Source organism: Pezoporus occidentalis, unplaced genomic scaffold (genome assembly GCF_034315485.1).
Source record: "Pezoporus occidentalis ecotype Australia unplaced genomic scaffold, CSIRO_AGI_Poc_V1 ctg49, whole genome shotgun sequence".
In the NCBI taxonomy this organism is placed as follows: domain Eukaryota; kingdom Metazoa; phylum Chordata; class Aves; order Psittaciformes; family Psittacidae; genus Pezoporus; species Pezoporus occidentalis.
Window position 1 is genome coordinate 1671767 of NW_026915824.1, and position 21105 is coordinate 1692871.

General features: G+C 41.1%; 1 long non-coding RNA gene across 1 annotated transcript; it reads right to left on the reverse strand.

Moving 5' to 3' along the window:
* Positions 1-17949: 17949 nt before the first annotated feature.
* On the reverse strand, positions 17950-19539 carry LOC134172979 (uncharacterized). The gene is made up of 2 exons (XR_009968083.1): positions 19409-19539; positions 17950-18421 (listed from the first exon to the last, which is right to left on the reverse strand). It is a non-coding gene; the product is annotated as an uncharacterized LOC134172979 (long non-coding RNA).
* Between the last annotated feature and the right edge of the window lie 1566 nt (positions 19540-21105).

The following is a 21105-nucleotide window of genomic DNA, read 5'->3' on the forward strand; positions in this document are numbered from 1 at the left end:
ATTCAGTGTGTTCACCTGGTGCACACCTTCATTGAGTCAGACTTCCTGGGAATGACAGGAGTGGAACATCTCCCTTATGAGGAGAGGCTGAGGGAGCTGGGTCTCTTTAGCTTGGAGGAGACTGAGGGGTGACCTCATCAATGCTTACAAATATGTAAAGGGTGAGTGTCAGGATGATGGAGCTAGGTTTTTTTTCAGTGATGTCCAGTGATAGGACAAGGGGCAGTGGGTGTAAACTGGAGCATAGGAGGTTCCATGTGAACATCAGGAAAAATGTCACGCGAGAGTGACAGATCACTGGAACAGGCTGCCCAGGGGGGTTGTGGAGTCTCCTACATTGGAGATATTCAAGGCCTACCTGGACAAGTTCCTGTGTGATGTACTCTAGGTTGCCCTGCTCCTGCAGGGGGGTTGGACTAGATGATCTTTTGAGGTCCCTTCCAGCCCTTGGGGTTCTGTGATTCTGTGAATCTCATTTGGCATCTCATTTGATTTGGAGGCCAGCAGCTAGAAAATACAGTTTTATATGCAAACTGAGCACATACAAACTGAGGGACTGTGTAGAACAGAACTGTCCACAAGTCATTTAGCACTAGCACAGTGCTTTTGTACTAAGCAAACTTTATCTTATCTCTGTTCTACTCCGGCAATAGCTCATTATCTCCTTGAGCATCCTTCAGAGGGAGCAGAAGAAATCTAGTGAGTTTCTATTGGAAAATTGTATAACAGCTGAGAATCTATTGCTTAAGCATCTTCAATAGCAGAAAATACATGGGCTGCAGTTAAGCCTTCTGTTGTGATTCCCATCCACAATTGTATTACAGGGCAGTTCTTAAATAAAGAACTATTCTGAGACCGAATGTGAAAACAGAGGATCCCTGAAGCTGAATGTTTTCAGAGTTTGGACCCTCCTGGCTCCAGGGGATAAGCAGACGCTTTTGCAATTTTATCAAGAACATTTTGTCACTGCTGTAACCAAACCATTGGCCTCTGACCATAGAGATGCAGAAAGAGTGACAAGCACTTACAACAGAAAATATTTTGATAGATAAGAGCACCATAGTCAGTTCTACAGAGACTGTCAAAAACTTAACAGATAGAAAAAAATCTTAGCAACAGTTTGAGAGTAACAAAATTCACCAAGCAACTTAGAAGAACAGGTCATTTACACTGGAAGGGCATTGAAAGGGACTGGCTAAAATCATAGTCATATTCAGTATGCCATATTTTAATGGCAAAATTGCTCTAAATGAAGTTTAATCATTATTTTGAAGAGTGCAAGTTGCAATCATATACATGAAGACTGAGCTCTAGGAACTCTTGATCATGATCATGTAGCATCAGCCACAGCCACTAACTGTAGAAAACAGAACAGAGAAGAAACTATCACTTTATTCAGAAAACATCTTGGAGAGAAAGATTCAAAGAGGCTGAACCATTTGCTTCAGTACTGGTGATAATGAGGCCTATTATGTTACACAGGAGAACTGTTGTCAGTGAAGTGAAAGGCATAGCATAAGCGTCTACAGCCTATACTTCACCAAGTCTATATGATTATCTGTGGGAAAAGTCAAGATGGCTCAGTTCGTATAAGTACACTAGTACAAATATTTATATAAACTATGCCTTTAAAATAATCTCTGTTAAAATTCAAGCTAGCATACTTCTGGCATGATTAACTAGTCTTGGTGCAAGTGTCTGCCCTTTACGTTGCTTTATGCGGATAATGCAAACAGCTGTTAATGACATATTTTAAGTTACATTCTGCTACTTTTGAATGGAGCAAGTCATGTTGTGGAAGTCCCACATATCTTCTCAAACTGGTCAAGCCCCAAACCCCGCTTCTTAGCAGAAAAAAAGCACGTTATTTTACTAAGCGCATCTGTATATGCATATGTATATATTCATATTATATAACTCTTATATACTAAACTGCAGATAGCAAACAGGTGTTTAAAGTCTTTAGACCTGGCTGCTTCAAGTTATGCCAGTTTGATGATCTCCAACAGGTTGTGGAGCTTGGGGATTTGTCTTCTCTTTTGGCTATTTAAGCAAACTGAAGGACTCATCACAAGGACAACCTCATTCTCTCCATTCCATAAAACTGGGTTGAAAGCCTCTCCAAGCCATCTCTACTTGCAGTTTTTCTCACGTACCTTTTCTGGTTTCTGATATTCAAAAACAAGAATCACAGCACACACAAGAGGAGGAAAAAAAAAAAAAGCCTGAAGAGAGCACAGCAAAATTTTATGTCAGCTGAGGAGGGCTGACCCCTCCAAAACCCACAGAGAACATGGCAGGGCTGAGAGGCTGAGGTGGTCAGAGCTTCTGCCCCTTGGAAGGAAGAGCTAAACTACTTCAGAGAGCTTGACCCATGCACACAGCACCACCAGGGGACACAGGCAGAGGAAGAGTTTTAAACTTGAACTGTCCATTTAAAAACATAATTAACAGCAGAGGCCACAGATAATGCATTGGCAATCTAAACCCTACCCAAACATAAGACAACAAATTTGGTCAGCTTCATTTGCTGAAGGTTAGATGAGTTCTATGTGAAATATAACTGCATCCTGAAGGTCTCAGTAAAGAGCACTCACAAAATACCAGTCTTAAACACTTGGGAGCACAACAGGGCCTGTGACGTTTCATCACAGAAGATAAATCTTGCAAAGTTTCAAACCCAGCTGCAACTAAAGCATTTGTATCTCAAATCCATAGCTGACCTTTCTGCATACATCTCTGTTCTTTACCTTGCCCTCCTCCTGCTGTGAAATGTGCAATAATTGCACAGCAGATGACTTTTGTTTTCTAAGAACATGACATGGCTATTATTAATGTGGCCTGGTATTAGTCTGTTTTCCTTTTCATCTTTATCGGACATCTATATCTCTCTCGGAGGTCTTGTTTACATAAAACAGTGCACTTGGATGCATGGTGCTTAATGAGTTTCTGTATAACAGACGAGAGTGAGTAAAGTACACTATGCTTTCTAATTATGAATCATTTGACTGTGTTACGAGAAAGAACATCAGCAAATGGTGCCAAAAAGCTTCTTTCTAATTTCTTTTATTGCTATAAAGAACAGCCATAAATTATGAGTTAGGACAATGTTGCTTTGCTCCAAGCAGAAGCAGTAGGAAGAGAAAAACCCCTGGCTGTGCTCGTATTTCATGCTCCCTGAGCAGTGAGTGGTTCCTTCCTACATCTACAAGGCTCTGCCAAGGATAGTATAATAAAGCTGGTCAAACTCTGGTCTCAGTGGGTCTGACTACACTGGGGATCTGAAGAGAACTTCCCAGCTTCAGATTCACATTTTCCCCTCGAATACCAAGGAGCCTTGAGTGCATGCAGTCCATCCAACACCACCTACTTCCTGTCAAAAGAAAACCCAGGTGAGGAGGCAGCAATGGAGTCATGGTGTGCAGTGCTCTAGCCTGCAGCCCACCACAGAACTCACTGGCCTCATAGGGACATCCAGGCAACCCATGGCGTTTTGATGGCCCTGGGAATTTTAATCCACACTCAAAAAACTGAGAATTTGGTACAAAAGCAAGACATGCACACCCCATCATCCGCTCATCTACTAGCACAGGGAGAGGTACAGCATGGCTAACTGGCTCTACACCCTTAGCAAACAGCAGCTTCCACAAAAACCTTCATCAGAGAACACGATTTATGCCCTTTCTCTAAGTTTTGCCAGTGTAGTTATAAATGACTGAGTTCTTCCTATCCGTAAGTCAAACAATCAGAATGTTTGTTACTGCTGATTCCCCTGCATAGTGCAACCACAAGCTGTCTTGTGCAAGCTCCCATGAAGCCCCACCACAAAAGCATACCAGAGGTATGCTTAACATAAACAAAGTGCCATAGCACATGCATTTCAAGTCTACTTTGGGCCAATTCACTGGGCACAAAGAATCATGTTTCCTACAAAAGCTGCAGGAGCAGCGGGAAAACAGAGGGGATGAAGTTGCTTTGAGGTCACCTTTGTCTCCCTCTAGCCTCCTTTCCCTTCCCCTACCCTGGGCTGCATCCCCCAGGAGAGCCAGCCTGTCTCTGCAGTATCTCTGATGGAGCCTAGCACAACTAGGGTGGCCAGGGGCATATTTTTTTGTATATTTTGCAATACAGCAAAATGAATGTGTCAGATTAGCCAAAATTGGCACCCTGAGCCCAGAAGTCCAAATAGGATTTAACAGTGAATAAGAAAAGCGGTATCATCCAGTAAATAATGGAAAGCCAACTTGCCTGAACCAGAAAATTATTTCAGAGTATTATGCTGATACTTACTTCAGGGTAATGGAAAACTCCCACTGCAAGTCAGCAATAAACTTTTTTTTGTTATGAAAATAAAGTAGGAACATTCTTACATTTTGATTTCTTACGTGACAGGTAAGATATTCCTTTCCTCCAGTAGAATTTCATATTAAACCTTGCCTTGATATAAGAACAAAGTAGATAAACTACCCAAACTTTCCATTTAACTTGTGGAGCATCATGCCCTTGTTAAGGGGTCAAGCTGTTGGGAATATCATATGTCACACTGCACGTACACACTCTGGAGTAAGAGACGTAAGATGTCAGAGCAAATCAGTGTCAACAACAGAGAAGGAGTTAACCCAGTCACATCTGTTGCAGAAATAAAATCACAGAATGATAGAATGGTTTGGGCTGGAAGGGACTTTAATGATCATCTCATTCCAACCCCCCTGCCATGGGCAGGGGCACCTTCCACTAGACCAGGTTGCTTAAGGCCCTGTCCAGCCTGGTCTTGAACACTGCCAGGGATGAAGCACCCACTTCTATGGGCAACAATGCTCAGTGCTTTAGGAAATCTCTTTGGATCTGTTTATAGGCGTAATTTGGCCAAATCATTGTTGATCCCAGGCTAGAGACATCTTTTATGGTAATTATTTTGTTTTATCTCTACATGCATCTTTTTCAGATTAAACTAGCAATTTTTTGATTTAAAAAATGTCCAAGATGTTTCCCTGGCTGAAGACTGATACTTCGCAAGCATCCACGATTACAAGGCAGAGTACATGCTTGATAAAATAGAAACGTGAATAATGTGAATTTCAGATAGTTACAAGACAACATTAAAATTGAATGCTATGTGTGTGCTTTAAGAGACTGGTCTTGCCTTGTAACTGAGAGTGTTAGCCCAGTGCAGATAATTCCTGGTATGCTGAATAAGAAACATAAAACTGCCAGTTTCCTCAAGAAATGCCATTTCTAGAGGTGAGAGCTTTCAAGAACATCAGTCCAAAAACGTGGAAGAGCAAAAGCCTGTAACTGCTATAGAAAATCTGAGCTAATGTAAAGAATACAGTAAAAAGAAGCAAAACAGCAGAGGGCTTAAGGGGGAAAAGGGAGAAAGGAAAAAGTCTTTCAAAAGCCAGATTTTTCAAAAGCAGAAGGTAGAAAAGGAAACAAATACCAGTAAACAACAAAAAACTGGTCATTATTTTTTTGACCTACACTTATTTTCAGTTGCTTCTGGAGCAGGAGGGGACAGGGTCTTTTTTTAGCTCATGGTTGAATTCCAAAAGCAAGTAGAAGAGAAAACCCAGGTGTGGGGGTGCTTTGTTAGATTCAAGTGCTTCTGAGCAGTGCACTGCTCCATTTCAGTACAGAGGTAAAAAAAAAAAATCTAGGCTTTCTAGTCAAATAGGATATTTATTTCTGCAGCATACAGTCTGATTATTATGGATCTGCTCCCACAGGCTTCACGCAACTCCTTCCTTAAGACTATTTCCTATAGCTCCGTAATCCACAACGCTGTTCCACATAATAACAGGCTAATCATTGCCCTACTTTTAAAAATGCAAAAAGTTTTTGACATGCTACATGGTGGTACTTCCCAAACAGCCCATAAACCTGCCCAGCAGATTCCTCCTCCATTTCCTTACTTGCTGTTATCTCCCCTAGTATCTTGTCTTGTAGAGTTTAATTTAGATTGCAATATCTTTGGGCCAGAGGACACGTAAATCACCTGTGGCTCCACACAAATATTGAGTAACAGCAGAATCTGACTTTAGAGCCATAAAATGATTTCCAGACTTTAAGTTCTAGAAGTCTCAAACTTTTAGGTATTCCTACACGGATAACTGACAGGCAGTACTCCACAGGCTATCAAATAAGTGAGAATAAAAAGTGAGTGAAAAGGGAAGTTTTTCAGAGCCTTCCTGAATATTTTTGCTACATTGCACAACTAAGTTTTCAAGCTATGAATCTAGGCTCCCGATCACACCGGTATATAGCAGTAACTCAGTTCTCAACTGCTTTTTGAAACTAAAGCTTTAAATCCTGACCCTGTTGAAATCAATGATAATTTTGTACTGTCACTACAGTTATTTGTGTCTAAGTGACATGAGCCTTCCACAAAAGGTTTCCACCATAAACTCTTGCCATTAAAACTACTAATGTTCATGAACTGAACTTGGCACTGCTTTCACGGTTTATTTTTTTACATCATTAGGCTCTACAGGAGATCCACATTTATCTGATAAATTTATACATTACAAGATGTGCTAAAAGTCAAAATTTTACCAGTATCTTCAAAAAGCTGTGGCAGGGAAAAAGCTGCAGCAGGGAAAAAGCAGCTTGAAGTGAGAATGTGCAATCCAAGCATACAATGGAAGTGTTCAGATCCTAAGGAGGAGGAAGGAAATTACGCTCCCACATCACAATGTGATACCATGGTGCCCCATCACATGAAATACAGTACAGGTAAACAGGAGGAGAAAAGAGAACTAACTCCATCTTGATCAAAACGTTTGACTTGAGGAAAATAATGCATTCTGGGACATCCAGGCACCTCTTTCATCCATAAGGCAAGAAAAACTTGCTCTAGGAATTCCACAGGGCATAAAAGCACTAAAAGCAGTTACGGAGTTTTCAGTCAGACTCACAGAGTGTGCAATAACTTTTCCCTTTGGTCAGCTTCTCCCCAAAAATGTCCCCAGCATGAAAAAAAGGTAGCATTCAGGGATGTGCCTTACCAGTCCAGGCCAGTGTGCAATGGTTGCCTGCAGTTGTGGCATGAACTACAGCCCACTGATCCTGTTGTACCAGCTTTACAGAGCTGCTGATCAGAATTTTTTTATCTGCAAATGACATGAAAGGATGATGTGCAAGTCCAGAGGAGGGCCACAAGGATGATCAGGGGACTGGAGCACCACCTGTATGAAGATAGGCTGAGAAAGTTGGGGCTGTTCAGCCTGGAGAAGAGAAGGCTGCATGGAGACCTCATAGCAGCCTTCCAGTAACTGAAGGAGGCCTGCAAAGATGCTGGAGAGGGACTATTCATTGGGGACTGCAGTGACAGGACAAGGGGTAATGGGTTTAAACTTAAACAGGGGAAATTTAGGTTAGATATAAGGAAGAAGTTCCTTACTGTGAGGGTGGTGAGGCACTGAAATGGGTTGCTTAAGGAAGTTGTGAATGCTCCATCCCTGTCAGTGTTCAAGGCCAGGTTGGGTAGAGCCTTGGGCAACATGGTCTAGTGTGAGGTATCCCTGTCCATGGCAGGCGGGTTAGAACTAGATGATCTTAAGGTCCTTTCCAAACCTAGCTATTCTATGAGGTTAGAAGTCCTGCCCCTAGTTTTTCTTGCTGTGACTGAAGAGCAAAAAAGAGCCAGCAGCCTACATCCTAAGTACCAGTCACAGTCCACGTACAACCATTGTTTTAAGCTGTCCTTGGGATTTGAATTGGGAGGTCCAGATTTGGCTCTAATTATTTCCACCACCACCACCCGAGATCACAGCTATTTAGATGTTGAGTTTAATTTGGTTTGAAGCCTGTTTAAAGGAGATTGGTCCTGGTACACCACAAATGCCTTGTGTCTCCCTTGGGAGAATCCCATCCTTCAGACCATAGTAACTGAAGAGGAAAAGAATGGAGACAAGCAAGGCCAAATACCTCTTAATTTGCCATGGGGATCATACATATGTCCTTGCTGTATGCTGCACCACCTCAAGATGGGAACCCCTTTTCCCATGACTTTACTGGCATGCCAGACACAAGCACTGAAGGCTAATGTATTGATATGAGAACATGAATTGGGCAATTTACATCTTTCTGCTAGAACACAAGTAACTATTAATAATATGTCTTCTAGGCTCAGCCCTTTGTCTAGGGTGATTCTGCTTTACACAGCCTGATCCCACATAAAACACTTTTCATGAAAACGCAGTTAGGTTTATCAGCACACACTATATCAATACACATCAAATAGTCTTCATATAATAGGATGACAACTCCTAAATTCCTTGTTGTAGAATGGAATTTCACCTCAAACACATTCAAATATTCCAATATAAAAAGTGCTCTTGTTACTAATGAAATATACTATAGTACCTCAGTAACACGCTATATGCTTGGGCTCTCCAGTTTGAGATACATGTGCATCTGTATTTGTCAATTTAGTTCTTAGCATTTTGAAGTTGCTATGGGTATCTGGTTCATGTGATAGTGCCCGTCAAACAGTGGCCACAGAATACATCTTGGATACCAGGCATCTAGAAATGGGTGCATGTGAATGGTACTCAAAAAGGTGAGCTCTGACATTGAGCTGCACAATCCCTGAAAGTAACTGCAATTTTGATCTGCTTTGAAAAGCTGATACAGTGCCTGGCTGTCTCTTTGTTGTAAGAGGCTGGGAATTTCCTGCAAAGCATGTAATATGCTTGAGGCATCAAGTTTTTTACATTTATTTGCCAAAAAAATAAGGGTGTATTTTTTGGCATTTTTCCATGGTGACTTAATTCAAGGACTATGAACAAGATGGAAATGGAAATGGAAAACACCTTTCAGTTACAAAATACTACTTGCACACACTCTGAATCTTGATAGTTTAAACCACAGTAAGCACCATAAGAACCAAGATAAAACCCCAAAGAGATTGATAGCGGTTAACTAAACACATCATAAAGTTAAGCACAGTAGAGCCCTTTAGAGTTCACTGGCCAATGCAATGGGAACAGAGTGAGGAATAGTGGGGTTTGTCCTCATGCTGGGATCCTGGGAGGAATAACACCATTGCATCTTGTCTCAACTTGCCCATCACAGACAGATGAAACATGCTTACCCTGTGGTCAAAAATGAGGCAGCATATAATACATAGTACTGAAAATACATAGTATTGAAAATCCTATGTTTCAAGATTCTTACTGCCTTTTCTGGAGTTAAAGGATTCTGTAAAAGTCCTCCTTTGCTTAAAAAAAAAAAAGTTTCAGTCTTCATTATAAAGTGTGATGCCATGAGCCTTGAGTTTTCAGGAAAGAAACAGAGAGGTGACCGCATCAATGAACTAATATGATTTAGGAGCTTGACTTGCTTTGAACACAGAGACTGCAATACCACATACAGTAAAAGTATGTTTTGAGATCCCTAAATTAAACACTTTAGAACCAGCTCTTTCAGATTTTGGTCAGGGTTTGTTTTTTTTGTCTGTGATTTCATCATGCTGAACTTAAGATACCCAAATGTTCTGAAAGGGACAGCAACTGAGTATTAAATAGCTTCCACTCTCCCCCCCCCCCCCCTTTTTATCATACTCCTTTAAACAGACTCCACAGATACAGAGACATTGTTATTACTAGCAATTTCAAGCAATGTTGCGGTCCCAACCTCAATTTATGTTTTAACAGGCTTAAACATCACTAATTCAAATCTTATGTTACCAGGATAACCTCAAGAATGCCTCTAGTTTGGTACCAAGTCACCTAGCCACAGCCAGGACAACTACAAAAGCCCTTAAAGCTTTTCAAAGCCCCATTTTTCTTTATTTCATTAATTTTATAAGCAGGGAAAGTTTATTTCTCTCCTTTAGAAGGGCTACTTTTCCTAGACCACCAGAACAAACTGCTTCTGGCTTTTGCAGCACCCTTGAAGCTGAAATTGGGTTATTTCACAGAATGGTCTATGAATATGAACAAGATAAAGCTGAATTGATGGTGTCCACCCGCAGCGATCAGATCACACAGCTGTTCATGATGTAAACCCAAACAAAAGGGAAATGCTAAACATGATGTATCTTCACACTCCTGGGACCTGCTTGTCTATTCTTTCAACTTCAGCCTTATTCCTATGCTTCTGGTCACTTTATGGTCACAACCACTTACTGGATTTACATAAAGTAACATTAATTTCACTAGCTACTTCTGTACAGAAGGGGTTTTGTCTTAGGTTTGGTTTGCTGTTTTTAATCAGAACCCTCTTGTCTCTTTCCACCTTGTTTCTCAAACTGACTTCCTGCAGCGGATGGTGAAACCTGCTAGCTCCTTAAATCAGCTGTGTGGTCTGGTGAAACTTTCACAAAGTTCCATGTGTGAAACATCAAGCCTTAGTCAACAGTTGTGTCATGAGAGAGATGATACAATGCCAGCAGGGCAATCAGAAGCAGACAGTAATGAACTTATGGAAAGCCAGAATTTATCGTGTGGTTATTGCTAGTATTTGTTTAAAAGCGATCCTTTAATGCAAATGTTGAGTGCAGATTTCTTTGAAATGATGTAATTTAAGATTAAGAGCTCACATGTGCCAATAGCTAGACTGATCAGCAAACAAGGGAAGAGCGTCCTCAGACTTTCTACAAAGTAATGTTCTTCCAGTTGCTTCCAGTTTAAATCCAAGTCTTGGTATAAGAAAAGCTATCGTACCCATTGTACACACAAGCATTTCAGAGCCCAGATCACTATGCAGTTTTGTAGCAAAATGCTAGAGATTTTTAAATAAACTATTAAATTGTTGCTGTCATTGTCTTGACTTTCATTGTCTTGCATTTTATACAGCCAGCTGATGTTCAAATGTGTTTTGTGATTTTAATCTTCTCCCTTAGGCTTACCCACAAAACACTACCACACACTTATTCAGCAAATTAACTAAATTATTTCCTTCCCAAATAAAAGCTTAGATCTTCATGGGGAAGGCTGATGGGTTTTGGCAGAAAAGTCTGGAATTATGGAGTCACTAACTGTAAATCAGCTAAAACCATAGATCAAGGAAGTACGGATTCAAAGAAGGCCACAGTGAGACAAATCTTGATTTTGTTTATAATTTGTAACTTCACTGACATCAGCTGAAGTACAATCACACTCCTTTGGATTTGCATGCCCACAGTACACACTTATACATATGCAACACAGAAAGGTTGTTTTCACCACAGCCAACCCACTTGGCCAACTTCTTCCCTTTTATGTCTATAAAAGGTACAGATAAGCAATATGCAATTTAAAGAAAATGCATAACTTGTAATTTATTTAAGAATCATTGGGAAGTTCATTATGGACAAAAAACAGAACAGGGAGAATTCTCACTCTACACATTAGTTTTGAGGGGCTGTATTTAAACAATAAGTAATCCTTCCTACAGCCATGAGATGCAGCCCGAAAGTCACAGACAGCCTTGGAAGAGAGATTCTTTGATGGTCAGACATGGACATGCCAACTGGATGCCTTCCTTCTGCAAAAGAAAGCTTTACATCTCTTATTTCCTAGACACGACCTTACTGCCAGTCCCACTTACACATCCTCAGCAGGATAACCTATTCTTTGTCCTATAGAAATAGCATTGACCCATACTGTCATCCCCCCCCCCCCCAAGTCAAAGGTGCAGAGCTTCTTAAACTAAGAACATCCTTCCTCTGTAATCCCACTCCCCTTTTCCTCTGGCTGTCAACAGCTCCAGGTAGGCCCTGTGGGACTTGAAAGCACTTAGCTGACCAAGTAGGGATCACCCTTCTTTTAGCTGTGACAGGAGAGCTACTTCACTGCCATCCATCCATCACACACAAGTAAGGGAAGAAGAGGGATGAGGATGCTGGGGGGGGGGATCAAAAAACCCATACAACCCCACACAGTGCTCATCTCAGTGTTGTTTCAGGGGCTTTTGGCTGCAGGATTTGTGCTGACCATAACTTTCAGTGTCTATTGCTCTCCAAGCCCACATAACTTCTGGGTGGCCTTTTAGGAAGATGCAGGAGACTGGCCCCCACCACATACAACTATGGAGACATTGCCTCCCAGGGCAGGCTGTCTGCACCAGTGCTGAGGATGATGGAGGGTCTCTGCTTCCTTCATTTGCAGTGGAAGGATTTGAGCTGAATACTGTCAAGTGCTTCCTGTCCTGCACACACCCTTGTCAAAGAGCTCTTTGGAGAATACAGAAAGAGGATTACTGCTAATAGCTATCTGCCTGTCATTTGAAAATCTCAAGCACTGCTTCCTGGATTTCCCTTGTGAATTTCTAATGCACAATACTACAAGAGCACCTGAAAGGAAACTTTGCAGGGAGTACACACAGCAAGCAACAAGATGGTGAATACCCTGTGGAGCAGAAGTGAAGATCATAGCCTACACACCAGATACACTGAAGCCTTTTGGAGTAGCAAAGAGGCATGTATTTGAAGCCATTTTGCCATCAAAGTAGGTTTACCCAATTCATTCCCTTTAGTGGTGCTGTAATTCATTCCACTATGCATTTTAGAAACAGTCACTCTGGGACTGAATTCACTTAGTATAGTTACCAACATAATGCTACCCAGGCAGTCCTCCTTATTCAGCATCAGCACTTAGACTTGCAACTGTGCAACAGACAGTAAATTTCTTGGACCAAGCTAACAGCTTAATTGATCGGGCCCTAACAAAGGGTCCAATATTAATCCCATAGGAACCTTCAATAGGAACTGTTTCTGACCCTCAGGAGTTTTGACTGTGTTTTATTTAAACAACATAACCAGAGCATTGGCATAGCCTTTGGAGATGCTGCATCTAATTCTTGGACCAAGACAGCAGAAAAACACACAAGGTGTAAAGAATTGATAAGATGATCAAGAGCTCACCAGCTGATCATGCATATTAGCACTCTGCTCTCAAAGAATGAGGCTGCCATCCAAAAAGCCCTGTGGATTACAGGAGGTAAGGACACACATTTGCACTGCCTTGGATTGATTTCCTTTCCTTGGCAAGGGGAGGACTGTAAGGACATTCATGCTGTCCTCTTTGAAGAGCACCCTAACAACTTAGATATTCCTTTCTCTCAAGACAATTCCTCTACAAACCATACTCAGCTGTACTCTTATCCACAACTTGCTTCCTTTTGTCATGCTCCTACCTCAACTTCCGAACATTCTCCAGCTGCCCTAAAGAAGCAGCCTTGCAAAACACAAAGCGAGCTGCGAAACATGACTTCAGTCTCTGACCACATGCCCCCTACTGGTGGTTCTCATTAGTCAGGTTGACAATACCCAGCACCTACTTTCCCTCTGACATGCTTCTGCCATGTTGTGGGTTAACCCTGGTAGGTAGCTGATGCCCACACAGCCATTCCCTCACTCCCACAAACCTTAAGTGGGATGGGAGTGAGAATCAAAGGCAAGTGTGGAAATCATGAGTTGAGACAGTTTAATAGGCAAAGCGGAAGCTGCATACACAACAGTTATTTGTGAGGATGAACACTGTAACTCTGAATGGCCCCCCTTCCTCCTCCTTTCCCCCAGCTTTGCATGCTGAACACAGTGTCATATGGCATGGGATATCCTTTGGGGTCAACTGGGCTTGGCTGTCCCAGCTGTGTCCCCTCCCAGCTCTCACGCACCCTAGCCTACTGCTGGTGAGGCAATGCAAGAAGCATAAAATGCCTTGACACTGCATAAGCGCTGTTGAGTACTAACACTGGCGCGTTATCAACACTGTTTTGATCACAGATCCAGAACGTAGAACCCTACAAGCTTTTGCAAATAAAATTAACTCTATCCCAGCCAGGCCCACTACACATCCATTTCACAATCACAAAAGCAACACTAGGACATGTATTATACCAATAGCAAACAATTCCCCTCCATCTCATTAAGGGATATTTCAATTGAGTTTCTCTTTGTTATTTTAAACCTAGAGAAATGCAAAAAAAAGGAAAAAAAAACAAAAACTTTTTTTTCATTCTCCCTTTTGTCATGCTTTTTGAAAGCAGCAAAAACGCCTGCAAGATACATGCTGAAGAGTGTTAAGCAGAATATGCTTTAAAATAGAGAAGCCACGAGCCACTGAAATTCAGTGCTGTTCCTGTACAATTAAAAGCTATCTCTGGCTTTTGCAGATTATACTTTATTTACTTGCATGAATTTTAACAAAGAAACACAAGAATTTTTACAAAATGAGCATTTCAAAGCAGCTCAACAACAGCCAGCATACATGTCAGAAAGAAGCACATGGGTATATTTGTAAGTCCCTGCTGAAAGTAGATGTTGCATAAAGTATTGAAAATGGGTATAGGGAAAAAAATTGTCTCAGCCTTAACTATTAAAAAAAAACCAAACAAACAAACTAAAATAAAATGGACTATTCCAACTGTTTCTCTGAACAAAAATAAACCCTTCAGTGTAGAGAAACTGGCTGGGCTTGTAGTTGTGAAGGCCAGCATTTCACTTCAGCCCCAGGCCGGCAGGCTTTTACTCTTTAATGGCTTCATGCCCTCTAATTAAGGTTTCCAAATACAGTCCCTTTGAACAAATGTTTACATTTGTCTTGTTAATTCCCATTACTTAATAATCAGAGGCCCCTGCAGTTACCTCAACAGGGGAAGATGAACCAAAGACATGATCATATCAGAGTTTTTGACATTTAAATACCCGATTTGCGCAAACATAACAAAAGTGAACACCTGCAGATGTGAAAAATGGATGAGCAAAACTGACAACATGCATTTAAACTCCAAGTAAAAGTCTGAAAACACAGCTTGTGGGATTATAAATTAAGGTATGACAAGATACTCTCGTATAACATCTTGGTTAGTGCTTTTTAGAAATATCTTTCCCAAATTCCTCTTTAAAAACAAAGTTACCCAGAAAAGGAGGAAAGTTATCTTTTCCTTATGACAGATCAGACTCAATCATTTCCTGCCCATGCTGTTCTCCTTTGGGCAAGTCATTAAATCTCATTTGGGCTATATTTAGTCAAATAAATGGGGGCAATAGCACTTCCTCATGTCACCAGTGCTGTAAATGAGCAGGTCCTTTAATAGATGTGAGCCAGTCAAAGCTGGGTTTAGGAAAGTACAGAAGCACCTGGACAGCTGAGATAGAGGCAGGAAAGTCAAGCAGATTAGAAAAGCCAGTCAGGGAAAGACCTCCTTGTTCTAAATGATTTTTCTCTCTTGAGAGGGCATTGAAACCTGTGCTTCTAAGAAAGAGAGCATAATGCTGCAGAAAAACATAGGTGTGTGGGAACCAGTAGCACTGGTTTGCTGAATTTTTCATTTGTGGATTTTTGCAATGTTAGGAGACATCATAAGAAGTGTTGTTTTGCTTACTTTGAAAAAGAAAACCAAACCCAAAAACAAAAGATAAAAGCAGAGAGGTGAAAGACAAAAGAAGCTAAAGGGGATGGAAAATGTGCCATGCCATTTCATGCAAGAGTTGAGGGTATGGAAGTTTACTGGAGACATGAAATGACTTTGTCAGAGGGCTCTATCACAGCAGATGTGGTAATCACCAGTTCAACTGAGGGCTAGCAGACTGAAGTATGCAGTACTACAGCCAGCTGCGACCCTTTCCAGGACAAGAAAGCTCTTCCCTACAGCAGGCATACCTTTACTGCAAGTTTGTTAGATAAGCCCAAGCTACAATATTTTCTTCAAAATCATGATGCCCACTTATAATTTAATTTGTAATGGACATTTTTATATTTTTTCTACCTCTGTCTTATACATCACATACCTGCCTAGAGCAACATTTTACAGGCAGATATAAAATTTAGGTAACGAAGGTTTATTGTAAAAATGCTGACACAACTGTTATAAGCATGGGACAAATTGGCACCACTATAATTAAGCAGACATTTAAATGGGCAGTTGTTCGTTCAGTAAAATCACCATTCAAGTGCACAACATCTAAGCCTTTTCTCAACACCTCATGGTACCACCCTATCCAGGCAGCCAGCTTTCGCAAATAAATGAGTGCAGCAATTATTTTTTGCAGGAGCGAAAAGGAAATAGTGGAATTCTTATGTTCTCCTCACATGCTTTGTGCCAGGAGCCACATGCTCATCTTTGCTAGAAGCAACCCAACGAAATGACTGTGTCCTTGGTACACAAGATTTAATTAGTCCTTTCTCTAATGGCAACCTGTGTTGTAACTACGTATGATATAATACTACACCTCTACCTATTTTTCTCTTTTTCTCCAAGGGGCCTTCTTATATCTTCTCTGGCAGTATTCTGTGATTCTGCTGCAATTTCATGATTTCTGCTACAATGCCCGTGCTAGCTTAACTGTGCCTGCTTTGCCAGCTAGAACATACTAGCAGTAATACCAAACCACTCCAGATCCAAGCACGTGGAGATCAAGGTGGGCTGTACCGGTCTGCCAAGAAATTCAACTGTTCTATGCACAGCAGGAGCCACATCTCTAAAGCTGCTGGAATATCAGGTAGCCAAGTGGCTTGCAGCCCAGTGCTGCCAACATAAAGAACATATATTATATGCTGATGTACTTGTCATACTGGGTGGAAGGGCTCGATAAAGACTTTACTCTTATTTACTAGATTCAGTTCCCAGCTCTTCCATCAGAATCAGACTGCAACATGGCAGTGACTGGACAGTCCTAAAGCCTTTGGGGATTTTCAGTGGTAAGCTTTTTGAGGAGGGAGTTTTTAAAGTACAGGACCAACTATAAACAGCTGTATGGACTGATTCTCTTACAGTTTGCTGGAAGATCCAAACGATACTTTGGCCTGCACAAATCCCTTTAATTTTCTACTGAGTTGAAAAGCTGAGGCAGGAAAAAAAGAAATTTACTGGCCTGAAACAATGTCTTGCTTGACTTGTAATTTCTTGAGCCTTTTGATACAAAAAGTGAAGGAAAACGTTTTAAATGATCTTAAAAGAAAACTCAAGTCTTTTTACAATGACTTTTTTTAACAACCAAAAGAGACAAAAAATAAACTCCTACAATACTAATTAGCATCACTGAATTCCCATTTTAACACACACTACACAGGTCACCAGGCTCTGCAGGCAAGAGCACATATGTTTGGTATAGGTCTACATGCTTGCTTCCTCCAGGCACTAACACAGGTGAGCTCAGTTTCCTCAGACACCCATATTCAGCCTTTCACCAGATAGGTGCTCTAGGAGTTCAAAAGCCAACCATCCCCTTTTCTTAAGACACTTCTGGTATTTGGTTTTTGATTTGGTTTGGGTTTGGTGTTTTTTTTTTCCCCAAATGCCACTTCTGCATTTGTTGGCTTGGTTTTTCTTGACAAGTTTTGCCTCTTTCTTGCTTTGGCATTGCCCTCCAGTACTCAAACTTTTGACAAGTACCTTATCTTGCATCTTTCTCTCCATTCCCCTGTATTAAACAATATAATTATGCAGTAAACAGCCCAATAACCCAAGTCAGCATATGGTATTTATAAGTTCTTACTGTGCAGCTCTAAATCTGTCACAGTCTCCATTTAATGTCCTGAACTTTGCAAATGTCTAAACCACATGGTAAACACACAGCTTCAATAGCAGTAAAGAAACCATCCCTTCAGAGCTGAACAGTCATCCAACAGTCAGAGACTTCATACATGGACAAACAGTGAAGGTCACGCAGGAGAAGGGATGCCTAATGTTTCAGTAAAGCACTGGGTCTACCAAGTGCGTGCAAATCAAACCTTTCTGTGTGAACGCACTAAGTCTGCTCACAGCATGCAGGTGCAGCCACAAAGCACAACTACTTCTGCTGGTAGGTCTGAGCTCTCCAGCCCCCCTAGCCAAAGCATCTGGGCACAACTGCTGTGGAGCACAAAATAGATAGGTCAGCAAGCATCCCCCGTGACACAGCCTGCCCACCAAGCAACATGATCATAGAAGAAATCCTTCCTTTCTGTTCCACATCAGCAGTGAAGGAGGAGTATCCACCGTCCCCACCATGAGAATAATGCAAAACATTGTTATTGATCGTTAGATGAAGGAATCCTCTCTTTAATGTGGTCAATGGTTCTGACAACTGATTTAGCTGCATACAAACAGAAAACAGCAAAAAGAGCAAACAAGAAAACCAGGAAGGCACAGTTCACTCCTATGTTGTGCTTGGTGGTGCTACACAGGTTACGCTGGGAGCTGCATTAGCATATGACCTACATTTTAAAATTAATTTTGTTCTCAAGTTAGGTGTTCAGGGTTTTTTACTCCTGCAGGCAATTGGTGCTATTGTATGTGTATTAATATATCAGCTCCACCATGTGTTTCCCCTCCCCTCCAGTGTTTGCAAGGGAGGTTTTAAGTAGCAGAGGGAGGGTCTTCTCATAATCAAGGTCCAAGCATTGCTGACTCTTCCATTCTGCATACTGCAACACTCATGTCAGCAAAGCAGCAGAAGTAACTGATAGGTATTCACGTGGGACTGCTCAAAGCTCCAAGGACAAAGAATAATCTGTATTGGAAATGGAGGAGGAGGAAGAAACTAAATGAGGAGGCAGAGCCAGTTAAGGTTTGCAAGAAAAAAAAAGAAAACAAAAGGCTATGAAAAAAAAAATCAAAAGGAGAAAAGGAAAAACAAGTTGATATGAGCTGGAGGAGGATTAGAAGAATGAATGGTTTCTGCACTTACCCAGAAGAGGTGAAGCACAGATTTGGAGATAAAGTCGATATAAATAATTAAAATTGCTAACATAATAAAAGCCTTTCTGAAGTTGTCTAAAAAGAAGCAGAAATGTTGAATAATGGTAGCAGTATTTGATTTCTGTTCATTTATTTTACAGGCAAGGTTACATATGGAAATACTGCAGGGTGGAATGACATTTATTTTAATGTGTTTGGGGAATTATGACATGTAGACAATTAGAGGATCTCTGAGAAACACTTGAAAAGAGCACTTGGGAAGTGGGAAAGTATCAGGAGAAAAACAGACATTCCATGTTTCAGAGTGTGAACAGTCTGAGTTATTATGGCAATTGCCACCCAATTACAAAGTAATTTCAGATACTGAAAAAAGAATTACAGGAATTAATATGGTGGACCAGCCCTCAAACAGCATTGGATCAGTACCCAGTGGGTCAGGACACTACAACAGCTAATGCAAAGTGAAATAGGGCACTTCCACAAGAGCTAAGGCTTTTAGCTAAAGAAGAAATCCCACTTCCCTACCTGCTCCACCTAATGTATTTCATGGCACCTTGTAGCGTTTGCATTACCTGTAACCAGCTTTAGAGAGCTCTTCAAAATCTTTCTTTTCATTTGGAAGTGGTTTTGAGCAGAAGTTGTCTAGTTACAGTGCCTAATTCACTAGCCAATGCAAGTAACCTCTTGTTTCCATCTGAACTAGCCCTTCAGCCCCTGGTGAGATATTCTCAAGCAGGCAAGGGATGGCTTTGGAGATAACATTTCTAGCTGCTGTATGTCTGGAGAACAGCATTCTCACCTGGGACTTGTGATACTTGCTTGTATTCCCAGCTATCCTGCTGGAATGAGGTCTTTTCACTTCTCTGTCTTCTCCTTGTGAACTAGAAAGAGTTGGATGAATTAGTAATAGTTCCATCTATGAAAACCTAAACAGAATGATGCTCTTTGAAGCCTTTTTTTCACAAAACAGTATGAGTCAAAGAAAGATGTTTTTACCTTGCGTTCACTAATTCACTTTTTTTTTTCCTGAGGATAGAAGAGATTAAAATGTTAACACCCATTAGCATGAATGCTAAATTTAGTGACTAGGCTACATTCAAGGTGGATAATTTATCAATACATACTGCCTCTAATAGTCACATTTGTGGGGTATACATCAGGACACCTTCCTCATCATGTGGCCAGATGCATACTGCTCACTTACAGGTATTCACTGAATCCCACCTCAATCATTCCCCAGTCAGAAACAGAAAGGACTGTCATGCAACTCAGATCAGGCAACCTAATACAGATGCACATGCTCCATTGTATGGTACCATATGTGTTCCTCATGTGAGCAATGCTGTCATTTTGATCAAAGAACAGGAGCAGGTCCCCTTGCTTGTGTGACAGGAGGGGCTTTGCACAGTTCTAAGTCTGGGGCAACAGGGAGTAGATAAGCAGGACAGGGAATGGCTCACCAGGGAGCTCCAGCAAGTAATAGCCACCGCACAGGCACCAGAATGCTATCTTCAGTCTACACAATATTCTCTGCAAGCTGGGATGCCCTCTTGATCTACGTGTTAGAATTGTTTATCTTCTTCATTTTTTTCTTGCTCTTTTTTCCCCAATAAAACTTGAATAATCTCCATGTTTTCCACACCTCTTGTGGGAACTGTGGGCATTCTTTAATTTTCTTTTCTTTGTTTGGATCACTCCAATTTTACAAGAAACAACTTCCATAATGCCCCAGGATAAAAAGAAAAGTGAGGTTTAAAAGTAAATGAAAGTTGACAGCTGAATCTTTACAATCATAGAAACACTAATCTGTTAACTAAAGTATCACCAAATCACATGAGTTCACTCATCAGAGCATACTATTTGTCCTTCGAGGTAGGAGAGATCCATTTTGAAAAGCTCCAGCGTGAGCCAGTGGTATCATACTTACAGAAATAATTAAAACAACTCTAATCACTACCAAGAAATACTTAGAATTTAATTAAAAGCAAGGATTCTTTGTCAGGATCTAACAAGAGCTCTCTATGGATGTGATTTTCAGAAGCACTGAAATTTCAGGGGGAATAAAGTAATTTTGGTCTTTTCCTTCACCAAGTTTCCAATTCACAAGAAAGGCTAACAATATACAAGCATATCTAGCTCTCAGAGGGATTTTTAGGTCATAAAATCCAGTCCCTCGTTCCAGAAATGAAACACACTGTATAACCCTTTTTACAGACGTATACCAAAGCCAGTGGTGGCTACAGAGGAGTCCTTCAGCAGTACTAGAGAAGATGCCTGCTAGCAGGTGGTGATGCTGATCACAGCTGGTCAGCTGCTGTAAGCACCTAGTCTTGCAGAAGTGGGAAGATGAAGCCTGAGAAGCTTGACTCTGAAAACACTCCTTAAAAGGTTTAAAACTAATTCCTTTAAAGAGAGGCATGTTTTAAATGTCATGCTTGGCAATGCAAAGCAAAACAAATAACACTCCTGCTTTTACCCATTATCATCAGTGGTGCT